This window comes from Lissotriton helveticus, chromosome 1_1, assembly GCF_964261635.1.
Source record: "Lissotriton helveticus chromosome 1_1, aLisHel1.1, whole genome shotgun sequence".
Lineage (NCBI taxonomy): Eukaryota > Metazoa > Chordata > Amphibia > Caudata > Salamandridae > Lissotriton > Lissotriton helveticus.
Window position 1 is genome coordinate 8,162,140 of NC_136057.1, and position 22,341 is coordinate 8,184,480.

Genomic DNA, 22,341 nt, shown 5'->3' on the forward strand with positions numbered 1-22,341 from the left:
AAACAAATGTGTCATGTTTATGCGTTTCCCAGAAACTACTTCCTTCTTGTTTATAGTGGCCTCTGAGTTAGCTGGCAAGCAAAGTATTTAGGATTAATGTACTCGATAGGGGCATACTGACCTCACTCCTACGCCAAAACTATAGGGTATATTATTCCAATGCGCAGAGCCTATTAGGGAAATAGGAACTACATTACAGAGTGAGGGCTCTGGGACTAAATTTCACCCTTCCCCTTCTAGTTCAGCTACTTCAAGTACCAGCGCAGTCCTGAATCCAGGCAGTACCACACAAGTAGTGCATTCCTTGGCCCCAGTCATTCCCCTAGCTCCACCAGAACGTTTTAATGGAGATCCCCAATAAGGCTCAGATCTTCCTCGCTCAGTGTTCATTACAGTTCATGTGCTGTCCAACCGTCTTTCCAGATGCACAGTCTCGTATTGCTTTTATCCTCTCCCATTTCAGTGGAGATGCAGCTTCATGGCCGATGCCTTGACGTTTAGAGAAAAGACTCTTCTAGGAGTCACCGTTGTAGGAAGGTGGAATCTGACGGCAGGGGTACCCCTACTTTGTTCCTGGTTTTCGACTAGTCTGGCTGGGACCCTGCTAATCAGGATCTCAGTGTATCTGTTTTCTCCCTAAATTGATTGCATGTACTTCAGGTACACTGCAGATTGGATTCAGAGGTACCCTTATAAGTCCCTAGTATATGGTATCCTATGTACCCAGGGCATAGATACCCCAGAGGCCTCCCAGGGGCTGCAGCATGTACTGTGCCACCCCTGAGAGACCACTCAAACTGACACCACAGGTCTGCCACTGCAGCCTGGGTAAGGTGGTGCATGCACCCCTCACTTAGATATAGGTTCACTATATCTACCTTATATCACTGCACATATAAACATATCAGTCACCCCTTTGTCAGGCCTTATCAATCCTGAAAGCAGGGTGCTGGTTTTATGTGAGAGGGTGCCCATGCATGAGCAGAGCCCCTCTGCACCCTTTGGAACTTATTTCCGGGGTTGTTTGTGATGCAGCCAACCATATATTTTTAAGTGCATTATAACTAGGGCTCCCGTTTTTTTTGGTAATTATTTTTTCACCATTTCCTTCTGTATTTATCCATATTTCTTTTTATGTTGTTTTATCTGTATATATCTGTATTTATTTTTGTCGCGAGCAAAAAAAGAAGTTCCAGCTAGTATTTTTGCACATTTATTTACATAGACAGTGCACATGGTTGTCACGGGTTTAGCTATCTGCTTTAACTTAATTATTAAATTAAAACAGTGTTTTAAATGGATTTTTTTAAATAAAGCACTGCTCTTGTTTTAGATGCCTTGCATAATGCTATGTACAGGCATCTTTAAAAAAAAAAAGTTCCCCCTGACAACAATCCTGATGCCGGTCTGGTTGTGCCTAAGGTGGCGAGCGCTGCCTCTCCTGTGGTGCGGAAGGTAGAGCCAATTGTACATTCAAGGCCGAGGCTCAAGATGCCAAATCACACAGGATCATAGTCATGGCTGCTACGGTCCTGGTTTGTTTATGGGTGATAATTACAGGTTTTCTGTGGACATTCCAAAGTGTTATGTCTGACACTTTGAGTGACACTTTGTTACCAGAATAACAAAGTTTGAATGTCAGAAATTACCAATTTTTTCCAAAAATATTAGTGTTCTTTTAAATTCTGGGGAGAATTGAAAGGCAAAAAATTACAAAAAGGTTTGCGCTTTCAAACTCGAGATTATCTGGATTATTCTGCCTACGTCATCTCCCTTACTCTTCACGGACACATGTGGTGTCCTATTGTCCTGTAAAGCGATATGAGCCTGTTGTTTGGGGCAGTCTTGTGGAGCGTGTTCCCTGCCTCTAATCTGCGATTTCTTGATTCGGGGTATTAAAGTCACTGCTGGGGAAGGCAACAGAGTTAGCGCAGCACACGAGGTTGCCAACAAATGAATTTAGTGCAAGCAAAAGGGAGCCGCTGGCCCAGTGCCCTCCAGGGGTCAGAGAGTCTGTCGGATTCATCCCAGGAGTATAAAAAAGACCTCAGCCTGCCACTTGCATGAGGCAGAAGAAGAAAGGGCTTTACCGGGAGAGTTTTATTAGCTGTTTAGCCCTGCCAAGTTGACAATCTACAGTCCTTGCGGGGATGTGCATATTTCACTAATATGCGTTAGTTAGAGACTAAGGGCCAGATGTAGGTAATTCCGATTTACCGACTCTTAAATACCTACTCATACCGAATCGGTATTTAAGAGTCGATAAATTGGAAGATGATGAAAATCTCAAATAACATCGCTGGCCGAGGGGTAAAATCTGCTCCATTGAAAAAAATCACCTTTCCACAATACACAGAGCGTATTGGACCCCAAAAAAGCTGTCAAAATTCAAAAACAACACAGTAAAGAAGTGTCCCAAATGTGGTGCAGAAAGAGCAGACGACCTACACATGTTCCGAGAGTGTGCGATGCTAGAGGAATACTGGGACCAGATCGGTAAGACACTTTCCAAGGTATTAGAGCAACACATCGAGGTAAGCATTGAATTGATTATCTTTGGGGTTAGAAATAACGCACACGCTAACACATGGTCCGAGGGCCAAGAAAGTATCCTTTTCTTACTAAGCCAGGAGGGAAATTTGTATCAACTGGGTAAAAGAAACACCACCAAGATAACCAGATTGGCTTAACTCAATATTAAGGGTATATAAGCTGGATAAACAGGGGAGGCAAAGTAAGAAAAACAGGTTCTGGAGTATATGGGAAAGATATAATATGGCAACATCTAGGAGGTCCAATGATTAAGGCAATGGATACAACGATTTCAAACCGGATCTTGAACCGAGTAGTCATCATGACTAGCTCCCCTCCTCCGATAATCGTTTACCTAGATATGGACAAAAGGGGGCCCCAGAGGACAAGGTAAACCGCATCTACCGAAAGAAAAAAAGCGGTCACAGTGGACTGGGTGCAACTCAGATAACGGGGCCTCTGACTCCTCCATATTCTAAAACATTTTTTTTTTTGCTTGATGAGGACTAAAAAAAATAAAAAATAAAAAAAATAAAAGACTGTATCTTACATGTTCTATGCCACCTGCTTTGCGGTTAAGAATGCGTGCTAGACATCTGTCTAACACTCCCATCAGTCATGTCAAAGGATATCGATACTATGCTTGACCCGAAAAAGGCCCATGCGTTGTGTATATAGGTTTTCCCGAAACATGCCCTTATATAGGCACAATTCGCATTGCCCTTATATAGGCATAAGAGTCAGGGGTTAGTGAAGCCCAGTTCATTTGTAGAATCAGTTTTAGGGTAGCTAGCGTCTCGTGTGCGACAAGGAGTTAGACAGGATATTAATATATTTATTAAATAGGAGTAGAGTGTAAATATTGGAGAAACTTGTTCATAGCGAATCAGTTCCACTCACCTGTTCACCTAGTCCGCATCAAGGAGTAGAACCCAGTCTTTATAACCGCAAGTACCTGAAGAAAAAAGATAAAGTTTTAGTTATAAGAAATATTTGGATACTGTCTGATAATTTCAATTTAAAGCATGGTCCCAGATACCTCTGTAGTTATAAGTTAAAAAGTACAGAAAGACTCATAGAAGAGAGGCTAAGCCTTAACAAAAGTGGGATAAGCGAATGCATTGAAAAAGAGATAAAATAGTGTAAAAGAATAGGGGCCATATGTATCAAGCAAATTCACATTCGCAAAGGCCGAAATTCGCAGAATTTCGGCCTTTGCGAATGCGAATTTGCTAAATGGTATGTATAAAGCAAAATCTGGTGAAAAACAAGGAATCGCAAATTTAGCGAATCCTTATTTTGCAATAGCATTTAAGGAATCGCAAATTTTGTGATTCCTTAAATGCAATGTATGAAGCTAAAAAAATTAGCAAAATGTCCTTAAGGAATCGCAAATTACCACCAACTTCTAGTTGGTAATAAGTTGTGAATTCCTTGAAAAATGCACATATTTGCATTTTTCAAAGTGCCATGTGACGCACATACATGCCCTTAGGGCATGTATGTTCGCCACATGTGCACCCATGCATATTTCAGGGGTGCAACAGGGTGTCCTTTGGACACCCCTGCACCCTTGAAATTATTCTCAATTTGCGATCAGCAAATTGCGAATCGCAAATTGAGAATAACTTTCCATTCATTCCTATGGGCCTCCTGCCCATGCAATTTTGTACATACATACCCTATTTGTGATTCTCAAATAGCGATTTCTTAAAAATTGCAATTTGAGAATTGCAAATCAGGTTGATGATACATATGGCCCAAAGTTAGAGAAGATTATTAACTTGATGTTATTTAATTGCAGTTCGCATAGAAGTGTTACTCCAGAAGAAGCAACAGTGGGTGCCTAGCGGTGCAGAAGTGAAGCCAGAAGCAAGGCAATCTCTTCACTGTCCCCTTCCCCTTTCCACCTGCGGGGGTCATGCGAGAGCTTGTAACTAGAGGGCTCGTGTTGAGACCTGCAGGGGGAATTCAGAATTCACATCATTCTGCTCCTGTGAGTGAACTGAGGACAGTGAGTATACAAGTATGGCCTCGACAGAGTGAAGTGCCCAAGTAGTGAACTCACCCGAGTAGAATGGCAGAAGGTTACGATTTGAAGAATCTGGGGAAAATTCTAGAAGTAATAGAGCAGGAGTTAATGGTGGTTAGAGAGGAGACTAAGAACCTGAAGACTGAAATGAAAGCCTCTAGAAGGAAAACCTTAGAATTGGCGGTCAAGTTGAAGAGTTGTTGTATTCCGCTTTAGGTGTCCGTATATAGGTTTTCCCGAAACATGTCCTTATATAGACACAATTTGCATTGCCCTTATATAGGCATAAGATGGACTGCCCTGAAGATGGCCGCCGAGTAGGAGCTCTCTTGCAAGAGCTCCAGGGTAGGGGATCACTGCATCGGACAATATCCCTCGTTTTACCCGCCATCCACCCGTTTTCCGTCGACTTACAAGCACCACTAAAAGTAATTGGATTGCATTAAGAAAAGAAAATATTTTCTACTTACCTGGACGACGCTCTACACCGATACGACCGGGACCTTCCTGCCTCATCGACACCCTCCGGGCTGGGCACCTCGAGGACGCAGGCCAAGGGCTTCTCCTTCCAGGACTTCTCCACCTCGCCGTTCGCGCTGGAGACCCGACGCTCCTCCTGGCCTCTGGCCGCCCAACGATTAATCCGCCTGCAGGGGTCCGGACTGGATTGCCACCGAGACCTTAACAGTGGGTCTGTGCTCTCTGCTCAGAGGCTGTGTGTGCTGGGCCCCCCGTCGCATCAGGGATGCAGCTCTGTTCCGATGAGCCGCACGGAAGTTTTTCCCCTGCTCCATGCCGCCTCCCTGCTGATAAATGTGCCGCTTGTTTCTCTCCTCCTGCAGGAGGCCAACAACAATTGACCTGTGACGACCGACCCAGCTGCTGGTTTGTCTAGATCTCCTTCGGCTGAAAACTGCAGTTTCTTCCTTATCTTCCTAATTACCACAGAGTGCGTGGGAGTACACTGCTCATCTCCGCTTCCTCCGAGTGCCTATGATCTGCCGGGCGCCTTGGAACATTCCAGAGCTCTGCTTCTTCCGTGGCTTGCCCAGTTCACCGCACAGCTCATCAGGCCCAGTTCGCCGCCATGATGCTGGATACAGATGTCCCGACTGCCCGACCAACATCGGATTGTGCGAGGACCCCCCACCGGATAAAATTGCTATTGGTGTGTTGATCCCACACCGACACAAGGTGAGACCTGCCTCCCCTGCGCTGCCTTGTCACAGCTCAGCGCCTCATAACCGGCATTGCTCCCGCTCTCCCCAACAAGCCTCAGCTTACTTGACTTTGTGAGTTAGGACTCACGAGATTGGCTGACTGGTTTCCGAGCGGAGATTGCAGGCTGAGCTTTGAAACTCAGCACCGGCACCTAGCGAGGCCTTCCTCGCCAAGCCCTGAAATGCCTTAGCTGTTTTGGCAATCGAATTGTTTAAATCAAGAGAAGACACTTTCTGGGAGCGCTGATTTTAAATTGGGGGTTTATATATATTTATATTTATAGTGGCAGGCCAGGTGGAATTCCAGGAGCGAAACAACACTGACTTGAATGGACTAGTTACAGCTACACCGAAATTGCGTGATCCAATCTAGCCGTACAAAATGGTGCCAAAACCTAGATTCTGACGACTTCGAGGCCCCTCAAGATGGACGCGTTGCCATTAGAATAACAACGCCACTTTTTCAACAGAAACACTCCTGATCTATTTTTCCTTTGAATTCTAAACTGCTCCCTTCCTTTAGCCGGGAGCTCCACCTTGTGGCCTAATCCTGAACTTCGTCCCCCTTTATTTATTTTATCCTACATGTCCTGTTAATTTTTCGATCTGCCCCTCATATGCTTTTTATGGTTTTACTTTTGATGCTTCTAACAAGCGCCAGTTACAATATGTCTTATATGTTTTGTGGGTTTTTTTCCTCCCCCTTTAGTTATCTTTCACTGCCAATCTTGTAGTGATTTTTGTGTCAACCTCGATACAACCTCCTATTCAATTGCCTTCCTAGCCCCCTTTTTTTACATTATGGCCCATGACCTCCCTTTGTGTATTTGTGCTATGATTATTTGATTCGCTGGACTGTTTTTAACAATGCACCCAACTTGAGAATATGTGAAGTTTGATGACCCGGTACTTTTGTTCCTGAGCCTAGCGATCCTCACCTTGTGTAGCTTTGCGGGGATTGATTGTTTGCTTTGCTGGGGATATTTCAACATTGCTTTAATTTTGCTCCCCCCATATGTAGCGGTGATGTGATTTGTTTGTTTTGATGCACTTTATTCTGCTCACTTCCTTCGTACTTCACTTAACGCATATTCTCTTCACTCCTGCCCCTTTCTTTCATATCATCTCACTTTCCCTTTCTTTGTTCTTTTCCTCTGCCTAATTCTCCCCTTACCCTTTACCAATACTGCGTCCTTCCACTCTTCCCTTCCCAAGTCTCTCTCCCCACAGCCTCAACCCACTGCCCTCCCTTGACTACGCACGTGATTATCTGACTCTCCTCTCCCCTACTTTTTCCTTTGCCCATTATGCCTCCTCTCAATATCCCTTCCCCCTCCCAGGATCTCTCTCTATCTAAACATGGTCCCAACTCCTGGTCCATCCCGTACCCCCCCAATCTTTCTAAACACGCTAGAAAAAAACTCAAACACAACCTCCTCATTCGAAATCCGGAAACACTTATTGTTGACAACTACTACAGCCCTACCGCCCCCATTAAAGCGAATTACATCTTCTACTCCAAACGCCCCTCTAAATGGAAAAGAATCTTCACACAACATCTCCCAGTCACTAAAACCTCCAAAATACCCCATGGCGACAAACTTTCCACCACTCCATCTCCAACCTTTTGTGGTGAAATCAACATCTCCATTTTGAAAACTGGTAACATCCTCATCCAAGCGTCCGTACCCCCCTCTTAACACCTTCGCACTCCATTTCAGATCCTTGGCCATCCAACTTTCCAATTCCAGCAACAGCCCCCCATACCCTCCACCTCCTCTCTCCCCACCGACCCTGTCCCACCAGCCCACCTCTCCCGCCCCTGACCTTTCAACATCCAATGACACTATGCATAAGTTGTCACCTATCCCCTCTTTCCTCACTATGACCTCCACTCTCCCCTTGATCCTCCCCTCAACCCCTCACTCCCAATTCCCCTTGCTCCCAACCAGCCCACCCATTCCCCTACCTATTACTCCACCCTCCTGGCCCTCTTTCTCAGTCTCCCCTTCCATTCCTCCTCCAACCCCCCTCACTCCTCCTCTCCCAATTCAGCCCCACACCCTCTGAATCACACTACCCCACACCCTTCTTCTCCCAACTCCCCCTCTCCCCCCCTGAACTACACTCTTCCCATTATCCCCCCTCACTCCTACACCATTCCGCAACTGTACCTCCTTGCTATCCCCAAACTTCTCATCCACAGAGGTCCCTTCTACCCCCTACCCCGACATGCCACTCCTTCTCCCATACAACTACAGCCCTCCCTGCTCTCCTGCCTTCATCGGCTCTTCCCCTCCTCAGATCAGGCCTCCTGCCTGCATCTCCTCAGAGCAGACCCCCCTCTGCAGCTAACTCCGAACCCCATTTGTCCTCCTCCCCCCCACACTCTATTTACTCCCTCACTCTCATCTCAAACTCCCTTCGCAACATCGAACTCAACATCTCCACTCTTACCAGAGATCTTTCTCGTCTTAGGAACGATTTCCTCAACCTCAAATCCAGCAATCCCCGTCCCCGTAGAAACACCGCTAGCCCCGGTCTAATAAACCCCACCACCTCCAAACCGTGGAAAACAACTCCCTTGCTTTGCCGGGCTCAAAGACCACTCCGCACTACTTGCACCCTCTCTCACCGGGAGATCTCCGACCTTCAAAATTCCTACCCTCCATACTCATCTACCATGAACACGCCTCCCCCCTTCTCAAACATCCCCGTCATATTGGGGACTAGTCGTATTCCCTTTTCAGCTGTCTCACCTAGACCCCCTCCTCTTCTCACCTCCTTCCATGCCCTCCCATCTCCCAAACCCACTCCCAAACCCCTCACCTGCATGCTTGTTAACTGCCACTCCGCTGCCCGACATGCCATAGAAATCTCTGAAACCATCCTTAGCGAATCCATCGACATTGCTTCCTTACAGAATCCTGGCTTAATGACCACTCTACAAGCATTCTTGACATACTCTCACCCCCGGGCTACTCCATCATTAGGAAAGATAGACCCATCCGAAAAGGCGGTGGTGTAGCTATCATCTTTAAAGACGAATTACAGCTCTCCCTTATCAATAACGCAGAATATGCCTCCTTTGAATACCTCGTAGCCGAACTCAAAATACAGGGTTCTCCCTCCATACGCCTTCACAATATATATAATCCACCTGGAAATCACTACCCATTCATTGATGAGCTATCTAACCTTCTTACCCAATCCTCAATTTCCAATTCTAAAAACATCTTCCTGAGAAACTTTAACCTCCAGTGGAATGATACTAAAGATCCCTCAATCTCCCTCCTCTCTGACCTTCTCGAAATTAATGACCTCAATCAAATCTGTCAGTCGCCAACCCATTCCAAAGGAGCCACCCTTGACGCTATCATAACCAGCAAAGATCTGGCCCTCCTATCCAACATCATTCGCATTGACTGGTCCGACCATCACCTTATACTGTTCACCATAACCACCTCTGCCTCCCCCCTCCTTCCAAAACTATTAAACCCATGAAACTGATCAGAAATCTCAGTCTCATCCCTCCCGACTTACTTAAATCCAAACTTCATGCCCAGCTTCTCGATATCCCTCCCTCCCGTAACACGAATGAACTAACCGAACAATATAACAAAGCTGTCACTGCTACCCTTGACCTTCTAGCCCCTCTCAAACTCAAAAAACAAAGAAATATCCCCTCCAAATCATGGTTTAACACAGACCTTAATAATGAAAGACGTAGACTCAGACTGACTGAAAGATTATGGAGACAGTACCCCTCTCCTTCTAACCTGGCCCGCCTCAGACTTGCTAGATCGTCCTATAAAAAACACATCTTTAGACAAAAAACTTCCTTCTTCAGATCACAACTAGATCGAGCTCAGAATAGGCCAAGAGAACTATTCAACATTGTGCGCAATCAAACTGCTTCCGCTCCCCCTGTCCCACTGGCCTCGACGACTAGATGTGAAGAAATAGCTCTCTTTTTTTCAGACAAAATTAAACTTATTGAGCAATCCTTCCTCTCTACTGTGATCCCTCCCACCAATCCAAACATCTCTCTTAATATCCCACCCTCCACCATAACTCCCTTACACCCACTACTGCCCATCAAAACTCTGATCTCCCTCACCCCCCCTTGCCCTCCAATTTCCTTGACTCCAATCATCCTAACTCTCTTACTAAAAATAATGCCACGTGGCTTAACTTCCAGCCAGTCGCTGAAAGAGACGTCTTGAACATCATTTCCAAACTCAAGCCTTCCTCCCACACCAAAGACCCTCTTCCCTCCAAACTTGTCCAAAACCTCAAACACATCATCACCCCTTACTGGACCTCTATTATCAACAGCTCCCTTGCCACCGGCTGTGTCCCCACTTCATTGCAACTAGGCCAAATCACCCCCATTATCAAAAACCCTTTGGCAGACCCAAACAACCTCAATAACCTTCGTCCCATCTCCAACCTTCCCCTTCTTTCTAAAGCCCTGGAAAAATGTGTTCTTCTCCAACTAGAGAGACACATTGAACACTTTAACTTACTAGACCCCTTCCAATCTGGCTTTAGGAAAGGATGCAGCACTGAAACCGCCATGCTAAACATTGTTGATGACATCCACCACTCACTTGACAATGGCGAATCTAGCCTTCTGATCCTCCTTGATCTCTTGATCTCTGCAGCGTTTGATACTGTTAACCACTCTGCTCTACTAAATGTTCTTAGAGATCGATTCGGCCTGAATGGTACGACACACAAATGGTTTGTCTCATACCTACAACACCGTTCTCAACAAATCAAAATCCAAAGTTGCCTATCTAACCCCACCTTGTGAGAAGTTGGCCTGATAGGTGATGTTTCCAATTCTGGAACCACCGATTATCAGACCAAACAATCCCTTATGGTGTCTGGTTGTAAGTCAACCTTATTAGACAAGCTATCCTAGGGGTAGCATGGACTAAGCAGCCTAAAGGCTTAACTTAAGAGGTCGTGTTAAGCGAGCTGTTTTACCACATACAATCCTGTAATATCAAATGAAAGGACACCACACAAGTATATATTATAAAAATATATGTGTTTATTACTAAAAACAATCCCCAGTATTCTTTATGAATAAAGGGGCACAAGCGTTAAATCAAAAGCACAGTTTAAACATACAAGTTGCACAATTATGGATGAGGGCGGGGGGCCACTCAAACCATATACTAAACAAGTGGTATAAGAGATACCAATCGAACAGTGGTTAGGCCTAGGGCCTAGAGAATCGCTGGGAGCAGTCAGGACAAGCAGTGCTGAAGTCGGGAAAAGCCCGCGGGATTCGGGTGCAGTGCGGAAAGCGCACGCATGCACCAATGTTAACCAATGGTGCGTAAAAGTTGTAAAGTTAAAGTTTAAGGACACTTCCGCTGAACCTAGAGGAACAAAACTTAAGACACAGACCCTAGAGGTGTGCACCAGTGTGGGAACACCGGCGGAGCAAAGTTACCTCACCCACAGGCAGCGGGTGCACAGGGTCGAAGTTGAGTCGGGTTTCGTCACGCAGGCTCTTGGTGCTTGAAGCTGAAAGGGCTGCAGGCGGGGTGAAAGAGAAGTGTCCGGTGGAGTCCAAGGGTGGACCCGAGTCGAAAAGTACCTGAAAGCAGAGGGGACAGAGTCTGGGTCACTCAGCAGTGACCAGGGTGGAACCAGGACGGAACCAGGCAATGTCGGGCGCAATCAGGTGGTCGTCGAGGAGCTTCTCTCCGCTGTCACGTGGGCTCTCGGGCATCTGCGACGTCCAGGAGCAGGTCACGATCTGTCCCACGAGGGCTCTCACCGTCGGCGCAGTCGGCTTCAAGTTTGGAGCAAACAACACTTGGCAAGAGCAATCCACGCGGAACCGGGAGATTGCTTCTCACTCGAACCAGGAGGGTCAGAGTGGGGGCTCCTTTTCAGGGGAGCTGGTGCAAGTCTGGGGTAACCAGAATCACAAGTCGTCTTCGTGGTTTCGTCGGCACAGGGACCACTAGCCAGCTGGCAAGTGACCGGGCCAACGCGTTGAGCCAAATGGAGCAGAAGGGCCCCACGCAGCACTCGTCGAGTGTGGAGGGCTGAACTTCGGTGCAAGAGTGGCTCAGGGTGGGGGCTTCTCAAACCCCGGTGTACAGCTTCGAGGGTCACTCGGGGGCTGCACGGTCAGCGTATCGTGGTCAATTCAAGATGGCGTGCCCCACGCTTCCGGTCGCCTCCACGGGTCTCAGCTCTGCAGGGACTGTGGATCGGGCGGTTGGAAGGCAGGCAAGCTTGATCTCGTCGATCTCTGTCGCTCGAGTTCCGGCGGGAACTGCGACAAAGCAGACGTCGATGGCTGGATGGTGCCTGTTTGCACAGGGTGGTCACTCCTTGACCACAAGGGAGATTCTTCGGACTTCCACGTTGAGTAGGAGGTCCAAGGGTCCAGAGTTTCGTTTCTTATGTTTCGTCAGGAAATCTAAAGTGCATTGGCACTGCTCCCACTCTTATTCGAATCTGGGGGGCGTGATTACCTGCTAGGTCCCCCCCTATGGGTGGGACCCAGGAAGTGGGTGGATACACCCCCTTCCTTTGATCCAGGCCGCCCTGGCACGAGGGCTGGAGTGCCCCAGAACCGGTTTGGCCGGATTATGCAAGGGGCAGCCTTGTGCACCCCAAGCAGTGTCTGGTTTCTTTCAGACCTCCCTGCTACAATCCACTATCTCCTGTCTGGAGGGTGGTAAAACCCCCCTGCGACAGGAAACCCTTTGTCCAGGCCCCATTTGGCTGAGCTTCGGTCAGCTGCAGGGGGTCAGACTCGTGTCTGTGGCAGAGGCATCCATTTTGTGGATCTAAGGCCCTTTTAGAAATTAACCGTATTTAAGTAAAGTAACATGTCTTACCCCTCTAGAGGGGTGGAATGCTATCCCCGTCGCCAGAACTGGCGAGGGGATAGTATTCCAAATCGTATGACACCTTACACGACATGTTTTGATAAAGCCAAACCAAAGTTGCTATATAACCGCGAGGATTATAAGGCACTTAAGAGTATATGGTATGGCATTATCCTGAAACAGCTTAGGGAGTGGTTCCCGACAGCTGCAGATAGGCTCAGCTCATGCTAGAGCTCCATCTCACATGAAACCACGCACTCTGCCTCCAGGATTGATGAGGCCTTCCATAGGAGTGGCTCACAGGTTAATATGTGTCCAGATATAGGCTTAGATATAGGTATACTATATCTAAGCAAGGGGTGATTACACCACCTTACCCCAGCTGAGTGATCAGCCAGTTGTGTCAATTTAAGAACCAGCCAGGGGTGGCAAAAGATATGCTGCAGCCCCTGGTAGGCCTTGGTGGCCCCTATGCCCTGGGCACCTATAGTGCATTATACAGGGGCTGACAAGGAGTCCATTTCCAATTGTGGTATGTACCTATAGCACATGTATTAGTAATTTAGTGAGAGAACAGCAGGCTGGGGGTCTGATCAGCAGGCCCACAGCCTCAGTAGTCGCAAACCAGTGAAGCAAAAAGCAAAAATTTGGGGTGACCATAGGATAGCAGACCCTACTCTCCTACACACCTCCATCTCCTTAGGAGTTCCGCAAGGATCCATCCTCTCTCTCTCTCTTTAACCTTTTCAAGGAACCCCTCACACTCATTCTTAAACAAGCCGGGATCAACTACCATCTCTATGCCGATGACACCCAACTCTATTATAAGATTAAAACTCATGCTGACATCCTTCAACTCAACAACACTCTCATCAAGATCCAATCCTGGTTCCACAGTAACCACCTCAAACTCAACCCTAAAAAAACTGAAATCATTCTTTTTTCCCCTAAAAATAACCAGCTCCCCATTCAGAAGTGGATCTCTGACCTTAACGCCCTCAACTGCTCCTTATCTTTGTCCTCCTCAGTCAAATCACTAGGGATCTCCCTGGACAACCTCCTAACCCTCAAGGTCCACATCAACAATTCTGCCAAAGGAGCCCTCTTCACTCTCCGCCACCTTAAGAAAATCCAGCCCTTCATCCCGATCGATGATTTCAAACTAGCAGTCCAATCCCTTGTTCTTTCTCGCATCGACTATGGGAATGCCATTCTCACCGGAATTCCCAAGATCCACCTCGCACCGCTTAAATCTGTGCTTAACCTTGCAGCTAGGCTTACCTCAGACTGCAAGCGATTTGACCACATATCCCCTGCCCTTAAAACCCTTAAATGGCTCCCCATTGAAGGTAGATCCATTTACAAAACGGCCTGCATTACACACAAAATTCTCCATCAGAATACACCAACCTACCTCGCTAGCAAACTCACTAAAGCCGGTTGCTCCCGCTCCTTGAGAAGTACTAACACCCTCCTTCTTATCCCCCCCCCTTCTAAAAAAGAAAAACACCCAGTCTAGATCCTTTTCTGGCAACGCTCCTTGCATTTGGAATGCCCTTCCAACTGACCTTCGCTGCAACCCTTCCTACTCTTGTTTCAAAAAAGAACTCAAACTACATCTCCTCAATAAATACGGGGGACCCTAATCCATATCTGTTCTCTTCCACTGGCTACATCTGTCCCACCCTAGATGCATTCGCCCTCCCTTGTTTTGAGCCTTACTCGCCCTTTCTCCTCGTCACTTCCCCCTCCCGGTTTACCGCCTTCACTCCTCCTTGCTCCCCCCTTCCCTTGTCCACCCTCAGCCCGCATCCCCGTCAACCCATTCCCATTTCTGCCCCTCCCGCTTCTCTTCCTTACCAACCTAATGGACCACTAACCTTCCTATCCTGACCCTGCAATTTTCCGCTTTTTTTCAATTTGTGCCTTTTGATATGTTTGATTGTCACATCTTACACATTTTGTTGTGCTTATTTCCCATATTTATCTTTTTGAAATCAGTCAGACGGAGACTTTTATGTTGTTTATTTACATTGATGCTATGTATGTCCCCTGTTTTATTGACCTTTCTTGTCTCTAAAATTGTAAAGCGCTCTGATACCCACGGGTCCAGCCAGCGCTATATAAAACCTCTAAAATAAATAAATAAATAAATCCCAGTCCTTATTTAGGCATTAGCCATGCTATCTAAATACAGGCATGGTCACCTACATCCGTCCACCTCAACGTCACAACGAGTTCTTAGAAACCAGACCCTTATGATCTTGGGAGTTCCCCCAGCACAGGATTATTGATTTCTCCAAGAACTCATTTATTAATCATTGCTGACATCTTCATCTGCCCGACTTTGCTTCAATGCTAACATTCCAAGGCACCTACCAGGTATAAATATACCTTCCCTTGCCCAAGCAAGTAGGAGGAGACCTCGACTTTAGAGGAGCCCGTGTCCCGGCCTAACGCACTGACAAGAGACGCAGTCACCCCTGCTTGCAGAGAATCCAGCTTCCAGTGTTCTGACTCCCTTCGGAGCGAGTGTTTGAGTTCGAGACCCGGGAAGAGATTCCCACCTCTCTCATTCTCAAGGTATGGAGCTGACAAGAACCTGGAGGAACTCTTGGCATACAAACTTAGCATACAGACTATAGCATACCATACTATAGAATACATCACCTGCTTCTTACCTTGTACTACACTTAGGTTAGGTACACTGGGGTAGAACTAGTTAGAGAAGCATCTTATGAGTACTCACATTTTTCGCCTATGTTATTTATGTATATGAATATATGTGTCAATGCTAAAAGAATGCTAGCACAGTATTATTTCTTTCTACTGCTCACGCTGTACATAATATGTCTTGCATACTGTCTTACGATTGTAACAGCTCATATCTCGTACACGACTGTTCAATAAATCCTTTCATTGAAACACCCGTCTATTCTTTCTGTGTAACTCTAAAGAAACGAAGCATGCACGATTAGCTGAGTGAAATTATTATCTGTTGTTTCCACAGTTCTGAGAGTGTTCTGATTCTAAAGGGAAACAAATGTGTCATGTTTATGCGTTTACCAGAAACGACTCCCTTCTTCTTAATAAGGAGTTTCTAGCCTCTAAGTTAGCTGGCAAACAAAGTATTTAAGTTTAATGTACTCGATAGGGGCATACTGACCTCAGTCCTATGCCAAAACTATAGGGTATATTATTCCAATGTGCAGAGCCTATTAGGGAATTAGGAACTACACTACAGAGTGAGAGCTCTGGGACTAAATTTCACCCTTCCCCTTCTAGTTCAGCTACGACAAGTACCAGCGCAGTCCTGAATCCAGGCAGTACCACACAAGAAGTGCACTCCTTGGCCCCAGTCATTCCCCTAGCTCCACCAGAACGTTTTAATGGAGATCCCCAATAAGGCTCAGATCTTCCTCGCTCAGTGTTCATTACATTTCATGTGCCGTCCAACCGTCTTTCCAGATGCACAGTCTCGTATTGCTTTTATCCTCTCCTATGTCAGTGGAGATGCAGCTTCATGGCCGATGCCGTTGGTCACGCAAGATGAGCCAATACTATATGATTATGAAGAGTTCAAAAAATAAGTTTTGTGAATCTTTGATTGAAGAAAGGTCGCTCAGGCAACAGATAACGAATTGATGGAATTAAGACAAGGAAATCATGAACTGCTGACTTATTTAGCGCAATTCAATAAATTAGTGGTAGAGACTGAGTGGCCCGAATGCAAGAGAGCAGCTTTATTCAATAGAGGTTTGAAGGATGGGCTGAATGACACCTTGGCACAAATCCCCAATCGTCCCACTGAGGTGTCCGCTTTGATAGACCTAGTCCTGCAAATTGATTACCGTCTCTGAGAGAAAGGGAGAGAAAAGAAGAGAATTTTGCCCAAGTATTCCTAGATTCAATAGAAGACGAACAGACTTCACGAAAACGTTGGATAAAGAATCGAGAGTCGAACCAATGCAGATTGGTAAAATTAGGGGCCCACTTTCCAAGGATGAGGTATAAGTGGGCATTTTGTTAAAAGTTGCCCAAAAATGCCAAAACTAAACAAGAAGGAAAAGTCGTAGCACCACTAGTAAGAGGAGTTGGACTATTGGAGGCGAATGAGGTAACCGCTCCAAAAGGTCAACAAGTTGCGAATAAGTTACAGTCTTCGGCTCCTCATCTGGTCTTAACTACGACCTTGAAGTTTAGAGAAGAGACTCTTCTAGGAGTCACCGTTGTAGGAAGGTGGAATCTGACTGCATGGTTACCCCTACTTTGTTCCTGGTATTCGACTAGTCTGACTTTTGATCCCACTAATCAGGCTCTCAGTGTATCTGTTTTCTCCCTAAATTGATTGCATGTACTTTAGGTACACTGCAGATTGGATTCTGGGGTACCCTTATAAGTCGCTAGTATATGGTATACCTTGGGCATAGGTACCCCAGAGGCCTCCCAGGGGCTGCAGCATGTATTATGCCACCCCTGAGAGACCACTCACACTGACACCACAGGTCTGCTACTGCAGCCTGGGCAAGGTGGTGCATGCAGCCCTTACTTAGAGATAGGTTCACTATATCTACCTTATATCACTGCACATATAAACAGATCAGTCACCCCTTTGTCAGGCCATATCAATCCTGAAAGCAGGGTGCTGGTTTTATGTGAGAGGGTGCCCATGCATGAGCAGAGCCCCTCTGCACCCTTTGGAACTTATTTCCGGGGTTATTTGTGATGCAGCCAACCATATATTTTTAAGTGCATTATAACTAGGGCTCCCGGTTTTATGGTATTTATTTTTTTACCATTTCCGTCTGTATTTATCCATATTTATTTTTATGTTGTTTTATCTGTATATATCTGTATTTATTTTTGTCGCAAGCAAAAAAAGTAGTTCCAGCTAGTATTTTTGCACATTTATTTAAATAGACAGTGCACATGGTTGTCACGGGTTTAGCTATCTGCTTTAACTTAATTATTAAATTAAAACAGTGTTTTAAATGGATTTTTTTAAAATAAAGCACTGCTCTCGTTTTAGATTTTTATTTATTTATTTATGTAAGGTTTTCTATAGCGCGAACATGACCCAGTGTAGGGTATCAGAGCGCTTTACAGTATTGCGTTCACGTATGGGTAACCAGTGAAGGATGGCTAAGGCACGCTTCTAGGATCTTCTAGGTAGGTTGAGTGCCAGACGAGCAGCTGCGTTTTGAACGCACTGCAGGCGTTGAAGGCCTTTTTTACTTAATCCCATATACAGTGAGTTGCTGTAATCGAGATGGGGCGTAACTAGAGAGTGGATTAGAGTTTTCCTATTAGTTGCGGGGAGGGAGTCCAAGGTTTTGCGTAGAGTCTTAAGGATTCCATAACATTTACCTGCAATTCCTCTGGTATGGTGTTCGAGAGACAGGGTTGAGTCTAATCTGACTCCTAGGTTTTTCACCTGCTCGGAGGGTTTAGGCATGGCGCCAAGTTCAGATGGCCACCATGCAGACGACCAGATGGATGGAGTCTTCCCCAACACAAGAAGCTCAGTTTTATTTGCATTTGGGCATAGACAGTTGGTATTCATCCATCTGGCCAGGTCGCTGAGGCATGCCGAGAAACTAGCTGAGGCTTCCTCGGGTGGTCGAGACAGTGTCACTATTAGCTGGGTGTCATCCGCATATGACACTATCTCGACTCCATATGCCTCAGCTATCTTAGCCAGGGGTGCCATGTACAGGTTGAATAATGTGGGGCTCAATATTGAGCCTGCGGCACCCCATGTCTGAGTGCTCGAATTTCCGATTTAAAGGGAGGACAATTAACTTGGAATTGTCTATTAGCCAGGAATGCGCGCATCCATTCGTGGGCCAGACCATCTATTCCCACTTCGCTAAGGCGTGAGAGCAGTATGGGATTGGAGACGGTGTCAAATGCCGCGCTCAGATCTAATAGGAGGAGCGCAGCTGTCATCCCCTCATCTACTCTGCCTCTCAGTAGCTCTGTGGAAAAAAGAAGGGCTGATTCAGTAGAATGGCATGTTCTGAATCCTGACTGCGTGGGGTGAAGATGGTGGCCTCCTTCTAAATGCTTTATCAATTGGGCATTAACTATCTTTTCCACCACCTTAGCGCAGAATGGTAGGAGTGATATAGGACGATAGTTGTCCAGTTGGGTTACACTGAGGCTGGCCTTTTTTTTTAATAGGGATGACCTGCTCTGTTTTCCAGTCTTGCGGGATGTGGCTCGTTTGGAATGATAATTTAGCCATGTGGCTTATATGGTTTACCAGTAATTCGGCCTGGTTTTTAAAGATCTTAGGGCGAGCTACGTCTTTGGGGGAACCTGATTGTATGCTGCGAATAATTCTCAGCACCTCAATGTCATCAGGCACAGAAAATTGATTTAGATGACAGATGTTAATTGGTTCAACCTCAGTAACATTGTTAGTAGTTATGTTATCCATGAACTTCGGGAAGGTTTTGTAGATGTTTTCTTTTGGACAAAGAAGTCCGCTATCGCTTCACAAGTAGCTGTAGAATGAATATCTGGAGCTATCGTCCTATCAGCTGAAGTAAGTTCTTTGTAGATTACAAAGAGTTCCTTAGTAGAATTTTCAGCTGATTCAATTCTTTTACAAGAAAATTTCTTTTGGCTATTCTAATCTTTTTATGATCATTTTTTATATTGGTTTTGTATTCAAGTTTGGCTATTTCATCGTATTTATTGCGCCAGATGCGCTCTAGTTTTTTGCATTTTGATTTCATAGCTTTTAAATCAGCATCAAACCACTGTGCAGATTTAAGACATCTTACAGGTGTTTTAGTTGTCCAAGGTGCAGTTGCATCTAGCGCTTTAGTTAGCCAATTTTCGAAGTCTGTCCAGGCTTCCTCTATATTGTCTTTCAGAGGAGGACATCCTGCTTTAAGGGCAAGTTCTAAATCACTTTGTTTGAGTTTTCCCCATTGTCTGCGTTTAGATGTTATCTGTTGGATTTGTTGGGGTTATTTATATTCTCCTAGGATTATGAATTTAATCAAGGAGTGGTCTGACCATAGTACCTTAATAGGGGGTTGGACCGCCAGTCCCTCCCAGTTCGCAAAGATCGGGTCCAAAAGATGCCCTGCCTTATGGGTAGATTTTAAGGACTGTAATTTAAGTTTGAGCATTTCTAGAGATGCTAGTAGCCTTTGGGCATCTTTGTTTTTTTCGTCTTCAAGATGGAGGTTTAAATCTCCTAGGATGAGAAGTTTGTTATAACGAAGAGCAGACTGGGTAATGACCTCTATCAGACTTTCTATAAAATTTGCAGCCCCTCCTGGCGGGCGGTAGATTAGGTAGCTATTGAAAGTTATATTGGGGCTATATTTAATCGCAAAGAAAGCGGCTTCACTGTCTTTAATCGTAACCATTTCCAGGGTACATATCAAATCAATTTTGTGGATAATAGCAATACCTCCTCCCTTTTGTTTATTTCGGTTGATGTTTAGTATGCCATAATTTTTGGTAGGGCTTCTAAAATATCTGGGGTGGACTCCTCATCTAGCCACGTCTCAGTCAAGAAAAGAACTTCCGGTTGATGGTCTATTAGTAAATCAAATATTTCAAATTTGTGTTTTCTCAGCGAGCGACAGTTAACCTGAAACATTGTCAGGGGTTTCGTCTTGTGCTCATCATCCTTGTTGTTCTTAGGATTGTATGAACAGGTCCTACAGCTTAAAGGCATCGTTTCAGCCTTCCATGAATGTTTGCATGTTTTCTTAGTAGATGGGCAGAGATTTTCTAGCTGGTATTTCGAATATGTCATTATTCTTGGGGGATCTAAGGGGGATCGGGCAGGGGTTTGTGCCCTTGTCCCCGGTCGGTCGCGCAGGGCTGAAAAAGGGCTGTCTCTGTCTCAGGAATGTTTTGTTTCTTGCTGCCGCACCAAGTCACGGAGGAAAATTTCAATTTACGGCCTGAATGTATATGAAAACGAATGCGGCCTAATTTCCCTAATGTGTTTATACAGCCAGTCTTTCTGACCTTTTGGGGTCACACATTTCTGCCGGTCTTATGTTAGTGTCAAGTACTCACGCTATTAACCACTCCCCACCACCTCAAATGTGTACAGCAGTAGTGGTGCAAATAGCGAAATACGAGTCCACCCCCACCCTTTCACTTACCTGGGACCTAAAACTGAATGGGGTGCTGGCGCAGTGCTCACTAGATAGCCGGCGCTCCGAAGATGTCGAAGGAAGAGCTGATTGCTGGGCAGGCGGCAAGTCCGAGGGGTGAAGGCAAGTGACATCAGCCGTCCGGCAAATGTATTTCCTCAAGCAGGGTGAGCCGATGGGGGTCGTAGTGAAGGCAAAAAGGTGAGAGTAAGGGGATGAGGCCCAGAATTTCCCGTGCCTACGAGAGATTAATTGCCCAGCAGGTGTTAATGTGACCAGGCAAACACCGCAATCGGGAAGAGGGGCGTGGCAGGCAACCCTGGGCTGGAGCACGGATTGCCGAACAACTCTTGGAATCAGAGAATCCAATATGGTTGTATTTTTACGCTTCTATTTATAAATATAGACGGAAGAAAAATATTTTTCTGTCTGTATTTATATGTAAAAATCCGTTTAAATGGAAAACCGGGAGCCTTAATTATAACCTCGTGGTAAATGCTAACTTTAAAATGGCTGCATGGAAACTGGTTTGGTATCAATCACCTTGGAATCATACCTCCACACCAATAACTGGTGTGGAGGTATGAATCCACCCTCCTAGAGGGAGAAATATGACTACACCGGTACACCCGGTACCAGCTTTACAGAACCCTGGCATCACAAGATGGATGCTGCTAGCCACAGACACACGTCTGCCCTCTTGCTGCTGGATGAACCTCCGGCAGGGGAGGCTGGACAATAAGTTTCCTGGCACAGGGAGGTGTCACCACCTCCCATACAGGCTGTAATGTATTGGAGCTAGGTGGGTGCCCTCCAAGAGTGCTTTGATGTCTGCATTGGGGGCACATTTGATGTGTGCATAGTCCAGCTCAAACCGGTTGCAGGAGCCATATGCTCCTGCTCTGGCACGAAACTAGACAAAGGACATGGGTGTTACCACCCCTCTGTCCTGACCTTCCCATAGGTGGGTCTCCAGAGTTTGTCCCACCCCTTACTTGGGTACAAAATAGGAACCCCTGACTACAGGACTTTAGATTTACCTGGACAAAACTCTGCTACAGAAACCAAGTACTTCGACTATCTACACTTCGCTGGATGACTGAAGATTCTGTCTTGGAGTAAAGGAGTTACTCCGCTGCTAAGCAGGCACCTTAAATGCATCTGACCGGTTTGCATCTCCGAAGCTCCTGAGGACTCCAAAGATTTCTGCAAAGAAGGAGGTGGGTTACCAAGTGTCCCCGAGGTCGACTAGTGCTCTCAGCACACCTGAGACCCGCATCCCCCGTGGGGACCATGCAACCCGTACCCCCGGACACCACGTGCATTTGCAGCAGCATATGCTTTTCGGCGCTCCCTGAGGTTGTGCTTTGGACTACTTGTAGTCCTGATCCCGAGCAGTGTTTCCACCGAAGATTACCGGCCTACACTCCACAAGTGTTCCGTGGGCTGGTATTTTGTGATTCCTCTTGAGGTCTCTTCACGATCCCTGATCTGTTGGCCTGTGGGTCCCTGTGAAGGCAACTTTAACTTTCAGTGAGCTTTCCTGGTTGCTCCAG

At 46.1% G+C, this 22,341-nt stretch overlaps 1 protein-coding gene across 1 annotated transcript in view; it reads right to left on the bottom strand.

Moving 5' to 3' along the window:
- The window catches only part of LOC144809121 (uncharacterized), a 68,271-nt gene that overhangs the window by 30,356 nt on the left and 15,574 nt on the right, over positions 1-22,341 (bottom strand). The window contains exon 2 of the mRNA XM_078673689.1: positions 3,429-3,487. The gene's annotated coding sequence lies outside the window, so the exon portion shown is untranslated. The remainder of the gene's footprint in view (positions 1-3,428; positions 3,488-22,341) is intronic.